This window comes from Trematomus bernacchii, unplaced genomic scaffold (genome assembly GCF_902827165.1).
Source record: "Trematomus bernacchii unplaced genomic scaffold, fTreBer1.1, whole genome shotgun sequence".
Classification (NCBI taxonomy): domain Eukaryota; kingdom Metazoa; phylum Chordata; class Actinopteri; order Perciformes; family Nototheniidae; genus Trematomus; species Trematomus bernacchii.
In genome coordinates this window covers 1,984,135-1,997,565 of record NW_022987609.1, presented here as the reverse complement: position 1 = coordinate 1,997,565, position 13,431 = coordinate 1,984,135, and the positions used below count along the sequence as shown (strand labels likewise).

Here is a 13,431-nt window from a genome sequence, read left to right as displayed (position 1 = left end):
TTCCCACGCTGTTACAGGGTATATGCAGGAATCCTGAAGTCAAATGTAATCCCTTTTAAGACCTTTTTTAAGACCCTTTCCATACATTTTAAGACCTCATCGCCACTTTGAGTTCTAACCGGTTACATTGGCGACACACTTTACCTCACATTGACTATATACAGTATTGATTGTCCTTCCTCCTTATCTTCCAACCATTTGGACGCAGACTTGCATTTCCCCATAACGATGTTGTTTAACAACCGGCGTAAACGGACCTTAGCGCGCTATCAAGCAGTGAGCGCGCGATGTCCTGTTCAGATGACGTCAAATCCAACGGGATGCCATAAATAAACTACACAGAATCACACTACACACCTACGCAATGATTACATTCAGGCAAACTGTAGAATACAACCTCTTTGGACAATTTATATACTTATTGAAAACAAGCTACAAAATGTAATACCTTGGAAAATGCCGTTTAATACTTTTTAATAGCCTTCATTTTCGCTAAATTAATTGATCAACTTTTAATACTTTTTAAGACCCCGCGGACACCCTGTATTAACAGAAGAAACAGTTTGCCAGTTAGTCAATTAGGAAAATGACAGGAAATAATCCCAACAACTTTTATAATAAATGTATCATTGAATGCGTTTTTTAAACAGAAATGGGAAATATTCTTTGCTTCCGACTTTTGAAATGTAAGTATTTACTGCTCGGTTTTTTTATCTTTTAAAACAGAATAGCTTTGGGTTTTGGCATGTTTCTTTTAAAACAAGACATTTGAATAAATCGCATTGGGATGGGGAATATGCACTTTCAACTATTCATTAAAAAAATTAAAAAGTATCTAACTAAAAACTTGGCTCTTTAGAGAGAGCAAGCTATTCAAAGCTGAAATGATTATGCTCCTATTGATTTACAGACATTTTTCAAAAAAACTATTGTTTAATGTTCTCTGAAGAAGAAGAAGATACACTTTATTAATCCCTTACAGGGAAATTTCTTTCCCCACTCTGTTGTGTTCCTGGTTCTAGCGCAGATCCGCTTAAATTCTCTGATTTATATCTGCTGGTTTGGGGCAAAACTAGTTAAAGACAGAAACCTTGTGTTCTGGGGAATGCTGAGGGCTTCTGTTGCCTAATTGTCCGCATTTCTATTTGATTGATCAAGAAAAACCGTGCACATTTATGAAAACAATTGGTAGTTGCAGTCCATAGAACATTTACCAGATGTCTGTGGGAAACTAATAGCCTTTATCTCCTTTTCTAACATTTTAAAGCCCAAACAGTTATCGGGGTGAGTAATCTAATTAACAGACAATCGTTAGTGGCAGCCCGGCATAATGAAGACACTCACCGGTGGTTTGAGCTCTCGTTAGGATCCTGGAAGAGGAGTCAGTCTCCTGTCAGGCGCCTCTGTCTCCCAACAACAAAACCAAGGAGCTGAGGAAGAGAGAACACACAAGGAGACATTTTTTAATTTCAATAAATAACCTCTCATCTGGTAGAAACCTCCTGAGATCTCTGAGTGTACTATTTATGTCTTGAAGTCACAAGACAGAAACCACAAGATGTGTCCGTGTATGATAAGATCTTAAAAAAGTTTGATGGACCAATGTCACGTCTTTGTATGTGGCGGGCAAAGGGCGGCTGCAGCTTTCCTCCGATCTGTGAACAGGAAGCTGTGAGGAGAGGAAGACTCTGCGTTGCCCTCGGGAGAAACCAGCGCTCTGCAGACGCCAAGACCGCAAGCCCCCCCCCCCACTGCTCGATCTGCTCGTCTTCCCTTTCATCTCTAAGTCATTGTAAAGTGTAATGAAAGAAAGATTGGATGAATAATTCAACAGACACGGCGTTTAAGAAACTCCTATTTTTATGCATCTTTCTGATAATCTCACGCGTCGAGTGCTTCTTTCTCCTCATTAACAGAGTCTGCTAATTATGTTCACTTTCTATAAAAGGTCTTTATTTAAAGCCGTAATGGGACTTTCCGTCTGTTGTTTGGACGGGGAGCATTAACTCTTCATTTCCAAGGGTAACACGGCCTGATCCTTTTAGGTCTTGTCCGACTGAAATGGGATTAGGAGTGAGCATCTGCCCTCTCAATCTGGGTTATAACCTCCTCGGTACACCTGGCTCTGGGAAAAAAAGATCTGTGATCCGTGTCAAGTTCACAAAGACGGCAAATTGTAAAGCTCAAAAAGCACTTGCGATTTTTTTTGCAATATCCCATCACTGGTGTTTTATTCACTCAGAGGACAGACTTTGATTTCAGATGGCTGGACGCTGAGAAAACGATGAAATATTGAGTGAGGTTTGGCAACTGCAACGAGTAGATGAGATTCATGGAATGAGGGCAGAAGAAGAAAAAAAATCGAAAAAAGCGACTCAGCCGAAGCAGAGAGAAGAAAATGCACAAAAGCTTCTTAAATCATGTCAGTCTCACTCTTGGGGGTTTGGCAGAAGCAGGGCCGTCTCAGGATATGTCAAACAGCACCCTTTCCATCTGCCAATCCGGAGAAAGGCGCAGATTGAAGTTCTTGCTGTGTAGGCAAAGTGTGTAGGCGGGACATGTAAACAATGTGACAAAAAGCTAAATCCTCACATGGTGGAATTAAAGATCGGGGGAAGATTTGGGCGAATGTAGGCCAAAGTCGGGTTTTTTTTTTTTTCCCACCAGACAAACCATTACCACGCGAATGTCTGCTTCGTTAATACAGATGCAGATACATATCAAAGGCTAGGAGGAGGGGGGGGGGGTGAGACAGAATCAGGCTGCGGGAGATCCCTCGGTGGTGCTTCCTGTCTGATGTTTGGCTGCGAGAACCGAGGCGAATCGTACACAAGCAATATTTGGGATGGGGAGGCGGTGGAGACGAGGAGGTGGGGGATGGGGGGGTCGATTGGAGGAGGGGAAGGGAGCTCTCTTCCCAAAAAGGGCCTGAAAGGTTGGGTGAACGCCATGGATGTCTGAGAGCAATCAAACTGATCGCTTCTTCAAAATCTGTGCCAGGCGACCTCCACACCCTGCATCCTCCATCTCTCATACAACACACACTGTTTGTTTCATCAAACACACAAGACAACATTTAGGCGGCGCTTTCCCCCCAACGGCAACACATTTGGCAGATTTATGACACATTGTTAGCTGCGACCAAAACAATGCAGACATTATGCTGTGCTGAGAATAAAAACGACACTGTGTGGAAACAGAGAGATGTAAGCTAGCCCAAGGATATTGATGCTAACCTAAACACACACACACTAGCACACACACAGGGTAAATCCGACCTGCCTTAAGAGCCATCAAGTCCATTCACGTCAAGTCAACACCATAAACCTCACTAAACACTTGCTCTCTCTGTGTCACCTCACTTAAAGCTCATACAAGTACAAATCTGCTTTATTTGCTCACACAGAAACGCTGTCACACCAGGAAAACACAGCGTGAAGCCCGAACATCATCATGTCAGCCGTAACACTAAATCAATATACACATATGTACTAAATCTCTCTCCAACATGTACACATTTGAGGCGAGCTCACCTTCCTCCTGCTGCCTTTACAGTCATCCAGTCAGCGCATCCAGAGATCTCCTCTGAGCAGAATAAATGTAAGGCACCAGAAGAAGAAGAAAGAGAGCGACAGAGAAGCCACAACCTCACATTTCTGTTGTCCGGCTGCAGAGGAGATTATCTCCCTCTCTGGTGAAGTGCCGTCACCCTGCGAGTGAGGCGAGGAAGCCGGTTTCCTCTACACTTCAGCTGGAAAAAGGCCTGTCCTTGGGCATGTGCATTGTGTGTGTGTCTGCAGAGGCTGCCATGTCTCCCATTGTTCCAGGGCGAGTGAGGCAGGCTTCCTACCCCGATAGACCCTGCCTACTACAACAGCTGTGGACCAGCCCCCACCTCTCTTCCTCCTCCTCCTGCTACAACTCCTGCCTCTCTGCTGCTGCTGCTGCTGCTGCTAAACATTAACCCTGCAGCTGCCGGCTCCAGCCCATAAAGAGGTGGGAGAGGGGGGTTGTGTTTCAAAAAGAGACCCTAGCATGTAGCGGACAAAGGAACTTAACAGAGAGAGGATATCCGACAGCCAGGCTCAACTGACAGGACTTTCTGCAGAGAGCCGTTCAGTGGCCTAGAAAGAAAACAGGCTCTGTGCTAAGAGGATTGACTTTCTCAATCACAGCGCTGATAAGTGTTGGACTGAGCCATGTGGGACTGAGGTAGAGGAAAGTGACAGGAGATAAAGGGCTGCAACTAATCATTGTATTAGTTATAAAGTGTTTAGTCTATAAAAGGCTGGAAAGTAGTGAAAACATATTCGTCCACTTCTTAAAACCCAGGATATTGACTGTAATGTTATACAGTTACAGCTAAACCAACATACCTGCCCATATTACATTAGTTTAGATATCTACATCAGTTCATACTGGCTGGTTTGTAAAACAGTGACACCAATATATATGTTGTCCACTAGAGAGCCCTGACAATGTGAAATGTCCCACCATAAGCATAAGTAACAATACGCGATTTACTCGTGATCGTCATCACATATCCAGATTTGTTTTTGGTTTAATTAAAAAATACTATCCACAGACATGGCTCTGAAAATCCAGTGTCAGTCGGGTTATGGTCATATAAATTAAAAGCAGCACATTTAGGAAGGTGGCTAGCTGCTAACGGTGCTAACAGCTAACGGCGCTAACAGCCCAAACTGTGCACACAGCGGCAACAGATCTTTAGTCTCTATACAGCCGATTAAAAACGGAATATTTGTTAAGATATTCAACATACATACACTATCACAATAAAAAGCCTCACAATTGAGAAGCTGGAAGTGATTATTGGTGGTTGAAATATCAATTATTCAGCCAGGCCTTCAATCTTTAGAAGTTGTAATTATAATTGGAAAACCTAAGGATATTAAATGTATTGTACTTTAAGAAATGGAAAAGGTTATTTGTGGTTTTTACCTGAAAATACAATGATTCATCTATTATCAAAAATAGTGACTTGTTCAGAATGCTTATTTTGTCCACAGCTCACAATATATTGAAATCACAATCACATAAAACAAGGAAAGCATCAATTCTTAACATCTGAGAGGCTGGAACAAGATAAATGTAACAGTTTAGCTTAAAAAAACCCAGACTAAAACAATTAATTATTCATCAAAATAGCCGCAAATTCGTCTTGTCAACCAACCAAAGGATTGACCAATAGTTTCAGTACAGTAACTCTTTTATATTAAGAGATGACTTTTGTGAATGAGTAAGTTCAGATAACCTGTGTCGTGTCTAAACTGGTGAGCAGAATAAAGGAGGTTTTGTCCCGCTGTGGTTTATCTCTGCCGGTTTTCTCCCTGTGTGACTCATCTGCTCTCGTTGTTAATGAAGCTTCATCATCCTCAGACATACCAGACACACTAAACCGAGTCTGATGACAGAGCGACTCTCGCCCACAGCAACAACACCACTTCAATGTGGGAGGATAATACGATCAAGTAATAAGGGTAGGCAAAACATCCAGACGTCTGCCTCTGCCAACAATTATTCTAAAACAGCAGATCTATACGTACTCATTTCAAAGTTGAGCTTTTTTCAATTTGACCCTAATTGAGTCGACAAGAGACCTGACCTGAATCGACTTCGCCCCTCGACAGACTTCCTATAAATCCAGCGCCTCGGGGTGCTCACATGAATGTCAGTTGTTTTGAGCTTTTGTCATTCAGATCTGACCAAAACAGTGTAGCCACTTTGGCGAGTATTCAACTTGTCCCAGATACACTGCAGAATATCAATTTCTGTGTCTCAAATGCTGTGGTAGAATACAAATAAGTACTATTTCCTTTATTTCCTACCTTATACTTCTCCTCCACAGCATTTGAGAGGGGAAAGGGAAATGTACTCTAATGGATACGTTTAAGAGTTTTAGTTTGGAGGGAAACGATGTCCTTCCAGATGTGTTTGTTCATCATGTTTATGATAAGTGAAGGATGAAGTGTTTCCTTATGTGTTGAGAAATTCTCATACTTCTTAAGCTAAATAACATTTCAAAACCCTCTTGGATCAGCAGCGTAATGCTGAGTCAGAAAGCTAAAACCAAGTACACAGAAAGATATCAAATAAGTTCAAATAAGAACCACCATAATCTACAGCAGTAAAATGCATGAATGCAGCAGTACTATAAACCCACAAACTAAACAAATATGTATAATAATGAAACACTTATTAACACTGTACTGCACAATGACTCATACTCTGAGTAGATTTCACTGATAATACTTACATGAAAAAGCTTTAAATGCAGCACTTCTACCTGTAGTGGAGTGCATTCACAGTGAGGCACTTTTTCTTAAGTTAATTTGAAAAATGATTCCACCGTGGGCCATGCTTCCAGACAAAAAGACACTGATGAAAGATCAGGGGGAAATCCCCAAAACAAAATGCACAGGTCATCAAGACTGGACCACATCAAAGAAACAAACACAAAAAAAAGAAGAGAAACGACAGACGGCGAGCTTCAAAGCATCATAAGTTACCGGGATCAAAAGAGCTCGTGTCCGGTGAGGATTTATCCTCTTATTACTGAACACATATGGTCCGCCCTGACCTGCCTCACCACCTTCAATCTGTCTCCCCCTAGTGGCTGAACACAGACACAACCTGCGTGAGAACATCACTGCTTCAATTAAACCCTTCAAGATTCACTTTTATTGTCTTGTGTACATAGCTACAGTGTAGTTATGACAATGGAAATGTTAGGTCACATGCTCCAACAGTGCAACACAATAAAACAGATAATACTGCAAGTAAATAAAATAAAATAGAATACAGTAGAAATAGTGCAGAATAGTCTATATACAAGTAATTGGAATATTGATGTATATAAGTTGCAAACAGATGAATGTTATGGATGTTCTTTCAAAAGTTCAGGTGTTAACAGTCTTATGGTCGGTGCGATGAAACTGTCCCTGAGTCTGTTCTTAAAGACAATCCGTTTTTCTTTGCTGTACATAATCCACCACTTTGTTAGTTTGTGTTCATTTAACCTTCCTGATGTCTTTCTAAATGTGTATATGTCAGAATAACGCGTTCATGAATCAAATTGCCAAGAATATTACCATTTAAAGTTCTTGGCAAGAAAAAATGATTATCAATTAATTGAATTAAATAATGTGTTTCTTATTTTAATGAACAGCATCTGGTGTCATTTTGTGCTTCTATTAAAACTTTGGAAATCGTTTCAGAATCTTGTGATAAACCAGATTCCCTCGAGAGCGAGTTTCTCTCCCACACACTCCCACATACTGTAAGCCCCTCTAGTGGTCTTTTAAATTCTTCTGAACAAATGTAACTCCACTATAAAGATAGCTTTACCAAGTTTTTATCTCAATTATAAAAGTCAAGATATTTGTATGACATCAGTCGTGGATTAAGATTTTCTGGAATTTCCTATATATTGATTTTATGCAATATATAGACCAGCAAACACAAAGAGGGACTTTCAGACTAAAACATATATTATTTCCTTACAGAGGAGGATCTATATCTTCAGAGCGTGTCGTCTGATGTACAGACTGTAAAGCCCCTTGAGCAAAAAGTGTGCTTTTTGATACTCAGCTAAATTGACTTGACCTTTAAGTATTGTCAAGTCTTATCATTTTAATAGAGAGGCGAAGTCCCTCCCTTTCCGGGGGACCTCCATGGGACCTTATTTCGGAAAAAGTATGTATTGAAGTCAATGGAGAGAGAAAGATTATCTTTAGATCCCGTTTGAATTGAGCCACGAATTACACATATGATGTTTGTCAATTTAAAAGATAATTTTAAAAAAGTTTAAAAAAATACAAATGTGTCGTAAAACTGTGAAGTAACACTTTTTTTGTGTGAAACCGCTCAATGAACTACATCTCCCGTCTCGCAACACACACCCGTCACGTCGGCACATTTCACTTCTTTCTTTCAGAATGAGACGAAAAGTATTAAAAGAGGTGAAACTACAAGTCTGGGCATGTTGAGAGCTGTACATACACACAAGGGGAGTTAGTCGGTTCATAAGAGCCAGCATGCGGGACCGGGATTCTGGGATTTGTAGTCTTTCTAGTTGCGTATTTTTCATAGTCTTATATTTCAACAGTTTTACGACAAACTGTGACTTTTTTTACATGGAAATTATTATTTAAGATTGACAAACATCATATGTGTAATTCGTGGCACAATTCAAACGGGATCGAAAGATACGTTTTCTCTCTCCATTGACTTCAATACATTATTTTTCCGAAATAAGGTCCCATGGAGGTCCACCGGAAGGGGAGGGACTTCGCCTCTCTAGAGAGAAGTTTTACATTTCTGAACAGAGCCAGGATTATGGATTGTTTTAGTCATTGACTGAAAGCATGTTAAGAAGGGATCTTTAAATAACCAAATATCTTCACTAGCTAGGTTTCGTTGTAAAACAGTTTGCAGAAAACAAGGAAAAAGAAACCCAGCAGCATGTTGTGGGTGACTCGGGGTCAAATTTGGCCCAATCAAGATTCCTCTTTGACTTTAGACAAACAGGATTGTACGGTTATGAATGCATAATAAGTTAGTTATGATGTAGTTAAAACAATATTGGATGATAGTCATTATTTTTGAGTGTTTTGGACTGAGATAAATCATGGGTCAAAATGTACCCGCGAACACCATGAACGGTAACAGCTTTTGAACACAACACAAGGGTTGAGTCACATGTTTCATGATATATCACATTAGGCTGGATTAAAATCTGATTTGGGGCTCGTGCGTTTGAAATCAGATTTTAATTCAGCCTAATGTGACCTAGTATTTTTGTCATAAAAGTGAGAACAATTTACATTTTCTAAGTCGCTCTAGAGTGGCAGTGTATTGCAACAAAAGAAATCAGCCCTAGTCAGAATATTCACAATGTTTGTTGGCCAGAATACAAAAAATTATGGTTTCCTTGTTATAATTTGCTCACAATTTTGCAGGCTTACACTTCACATCAAAACTAAATGAAACCCCAAACAGTCACTTCACTGGCCTCCATGTTTACTTCTGTAAGACAGCATGCTCTATGTGGCGTCATTGTTTTTAATTGCACATACAGGTCAGTTCAGGAATGTGAAAAGTCCATATTGGAAGATGATATGGGCCACAATTTAAAAAAACTAAACGAATTAATCAGATCTGAGGACTACGTCTCGAAGTGTAAGCGTTCTTTTGCATATTGTCATATTTAGCTTTTATGAAAATAACTTCTCCAACTCAAACTGAACATTCAAATGAGCATAATACTGCTTTACTAAAAAAAATGTAGAACTGAGCAATAGGGAAAAAAATGTAATGTTTCGACATCTTTGAGTAAAATTGTTGACTATTGGTGCTTCAACATAATATTTCAATAATGAGATTTTCACATCTCATCATAATATCATATCATATCATAATAATCATCACTAATGTGGAGATAATTACAAAACGTGTAAAGACACATAATAAAACAGCTAAAAAAGTCTGTTACCTTCAGAAAATGACACACATTACCGTAACACAGCCTTTAAACCAGGAAACAACACTTCAAATATTCAAAAATTCAAAAGATATTAGTCTCGCAACACAATACGGATAAAATACTGATATAATTCCCAGCCCTAAAACAGAGAAGGTCATTACAGCAACCAAAAACAATCTTCCTTCAGGTATCTCAGTATTGTTTCAACAACTACATTTTCATATCTCATCATAATAATCATCACTAATGTGGAGATAATGACAAAACGTGTAAAGAGTAAGACACATAATAAGGCAGCTAGAAAAGTCTGTTAACTTCAGAAAATGAGACATATTACCGTAACACAGCCTTTAAACCAGGAAACAACACTTAAAATATCCCAATATTCAAAATATATCTAGTCTCGCAACACAATACGGAAAAAATACTGATATGGGATCCATAACATTCATCTGTTTGCACCTCACATATATCAATGTTCCAATTACTGTATATAGACTACTCTGCACAGTTTCTATCATATTCTGTTTCTATAGAGTGGTGCAGGGAGGACGTATTTACCCGGAAGTAAGCTACGCATGGGTTCCCTCGACAAAAAGCAATGGGATTTCTCCATAGGATTTTGGAAAATAGCTCGAAATAAGGTCTGTGGAAAACGAACCTGTTTGATGAATGCACGTTTTGTTCAGCCGGATAATCCCCACATGTCTACCCTACTTTTATAATTTCCGAATCATAAATCTAATCGCCAGAAGCAAAATGCTAACGTTATGCTATAAACGAACTACAGCAGGGTCGCTGCTTCAACGTCACGCCAACTTAAGATCCATATTCAAAAATACAGATTCTAAATTGTACAAGTTGAAGCGTTTGTTTGAACAGTTTGCAGGAGGCAGGTACTTGCTTTCAAGCAGAACACGGGGAAAAACAAACTTAGCGGGAGTGTTTACGTGTTCCGTGTAATGACGTTCAATGTCCTCGACAACTTCTGTAGTCCTACTCAGCCACTTGGTAACAACCATCGTTTTTCAGACATGTAAACTCTTCAGAAATCACCAGCGGGGTCACTGCTGATGTATTAAATGTCGTAGAACAAAACGTGATCCGTCTGTTAAATGTGTCTCAAACACAGACCTTATTTCCAGCTATTTTCCAAAATCCTATGGAGAAATCCCATTGGCTCTGAGACGAGGGAACAGGAAGTGGTAAAATACTAACTCACTTCCGGGTTTTAGGACTCGTCACTGCACTACTCTATTATATTATATTTAATTTACTTGTACTATTTTATCTGTTTTATTGTGTTGCACTGTTGGAGGAGCCTGTGACCTAAGATTGTCATGTGTGCATAACTACACTGTAGCTATGCACACATGACAATAAAAGCCTTGAAACTTGAAAAATCTGTCTCGTTGACACCTTTGCAGACGTCACTTCCTCAGCACAGAAACAGTGATCCGCTCCCTTCTCCTGAATGAAGCGGCTCGTCATACCTCTGCAGCGTCAGACGTTAACACACACGGACATCTGCAGGCCATGAATGGGACATTGAGGGACGGGCTTCCCTTCTAAGAGGGTCAAAGGCTGACATGACCTGAATGAGAGGCGGTCACATGTTCCCCTGGAGCTAACACAGGGGAACGAGGATAACTCTCAACATAAAAGCTCTATTGTTGTCACCTCCCTCCAACATCCACTTACCCCTCAAGTGAGGATCCTCAGCAAGTCAAAAAAGCCTCTAATGTGAAGAGGCAATAAAAAGGTCTTAGTGGAGAGAAGCCTGCCTGAGAGGGAAGAACTTCTCCTGCAGGCCGAAGGAAACTCAATGCAAACAACGTGTAAAGCAGGACGTCATGGTTTTCAAACACATGCCGATCCTCCTGTCCTGATCACATAGGACGACTACAGGAAATCCTCCAACCCCCGAAAACAAAGAACAAATCATCCCAACAGACAAAAAAAGTCCAAGCTGGAAAAACTAGGCAGCCATTATCTGTTTCTAGCTCCTCCATTTTAAGGATGTCATGCTTTTCCCTTCTATAAATGATCGTAAATTGAATATATATTGGGTTCGGTCTGACAATCGAGCAAGATGCAATTTCAATGAGTCAGATTGAGCTCTGTGAAATTTGAAATGGCAGTTTCTAAAGACTGAAGGCTTGGATGACGACGTAATACGTTTGATAAACTGAGCAGAAATAGACAAATATTGAGGTGAAGGTTCTCAATTCAAGGCTTTTTAAGAGGTTAATATTAGATTTAATATATGTGTTTTGGACTATTTGTTGAACAAAACAAGTACATTAAATAATTATTTGTTTTGGTATAAGTGACAGGACATTTTTCGAAATGTTCTGCAGCCAAAATAAATGAACAAATCATGAACAAAATCCAAGATTTATCAATAATGAATGATGCCGATGTGAGAATTGAATCGCATGTTAACGGTTGGATTTTATGCCCTTAACTTATTATTGTCACATTTCATAAAAAGGTATTGTTTTCACAATTTTGGTGCACAAATAATCTTTAAAATAATATATGAATTAAATAATAAATATGAAGATTAGTACTATAAGATAAACAATTAGATTTTCTGCTCTAGACTTATGTCACATATCATTTATATGTGTTAGGGGATTGACTGTCGGTTGGACAAAATAAGCAATTTGTTGGACTTTTCTGATATTTTATTGACAATAATGGAGAAAACATTTGGTGAATTAGTCGCTAATGGTAATAATGGTTAGTCAATAATGATCATAATGGCAGTCGTAGTGAAAGGTTTAGAAACCAACGATCAGTTAGCAGATGGTGCACCGTTAGATGTTTAATGGCGGCGAAAGCGAGGGAACTGTCAGGGAACTTCTGAATGAGAGTTGTAAATCAGACCGGAGGGAACAAACCTCCATTGAGGGTCGGACAGTTTAACGGGCAGCGATGGCCGCCATGTGAGGATGGAGAGCTAATCCACCAACAACTAAATGTGACTCTCAGGCCTGGACGAGGAGATGTGTGGGGTTTAAAGACGGGGCTATAAACACTCGGTGTTCGCTGGAGGACTCTTGAGTTAATTTGCATGAAGCTCAGTCGGGCTTCATTAGGGAGTCAGGAGTTGAAGCTGAGCAGCCATTAGCAGGGGCTTTGAGAGGGAGGGAGACATTTGTGTAAAGCAAGGAGACATCAGTGGACATTTTTAAAACGACAGCTAAAGACACATCTTTTTAGATTAGCTTTTTATTAGCAACCGCCCACTTTAAATGTTCTTTTAGTCTTTATTATTTACCTACCTTCATATTGTTTTATTTATTTTATAGTCTTTTTATTTGTGTTGTACCAATATGTTTTATATTTCATATTGTTGCATCGACTCAGTTGTCTTATGTCTTACCCAGGGTATAAGCAGGAATCCTGAAGTCAAATGTAAGACCTTTTAAGACCTTTTTTAAGACCCTTCCCATACATTTTAAGACCTCATCGCCACTTGGAGTTTTAACCGGTTACCTTGGCGACACACTTTACCTCACATTGACTATATACAGTATTGATTGTCCTTCCTCCTTATCTTCCAACCATTTGGACGCAGACTTGCATTTCCCCATAACGATGTTGTTTAACAACCGGCGTAAACGGACCTTCGCACGCTATCAAGCAGTGAGCGTGCGATGTCCTGTTCAGATGACGTCAAATCCAACGGGACGCCATAAATAAACTACACAGAATCACACTACACACCTACGCAATGATTACATTCAGGCAGATTGTAGAATACTACCTCTTTGGACCATTTATATACTTATTGAAAACAAGCTACAAAATGTAATACCTTGGAAAATGCCATTTAATACTTTTTAATAGCCTTCATTTTCGCTAAATTGATTTATCAACTTTTAATACTTTTTACCTCCTTGTGTCGATCAACCTGA

At 39.7% G+C, this 13,431-nt stretch overlaps 1 protein-coding gene across 1 annotated transcript in view; it reads right to left on the bottom strand.

Annotated features, from left to right (window-relative positions):
- nckap5l (NCK-associated protein 5-like) overlaps positions 1–13,431 on the bottom strand; it is a 48,777-nt gene that overhangs the window by 23,699 nt on the left and 11,647 nt on the right. Inside the window, 1 exon segment of the mRNA XM_034131782.1 lies at positions 1,345–1,430. The gene's annotated coding sequence lies outside the window, so the exon portion shown is untranslated.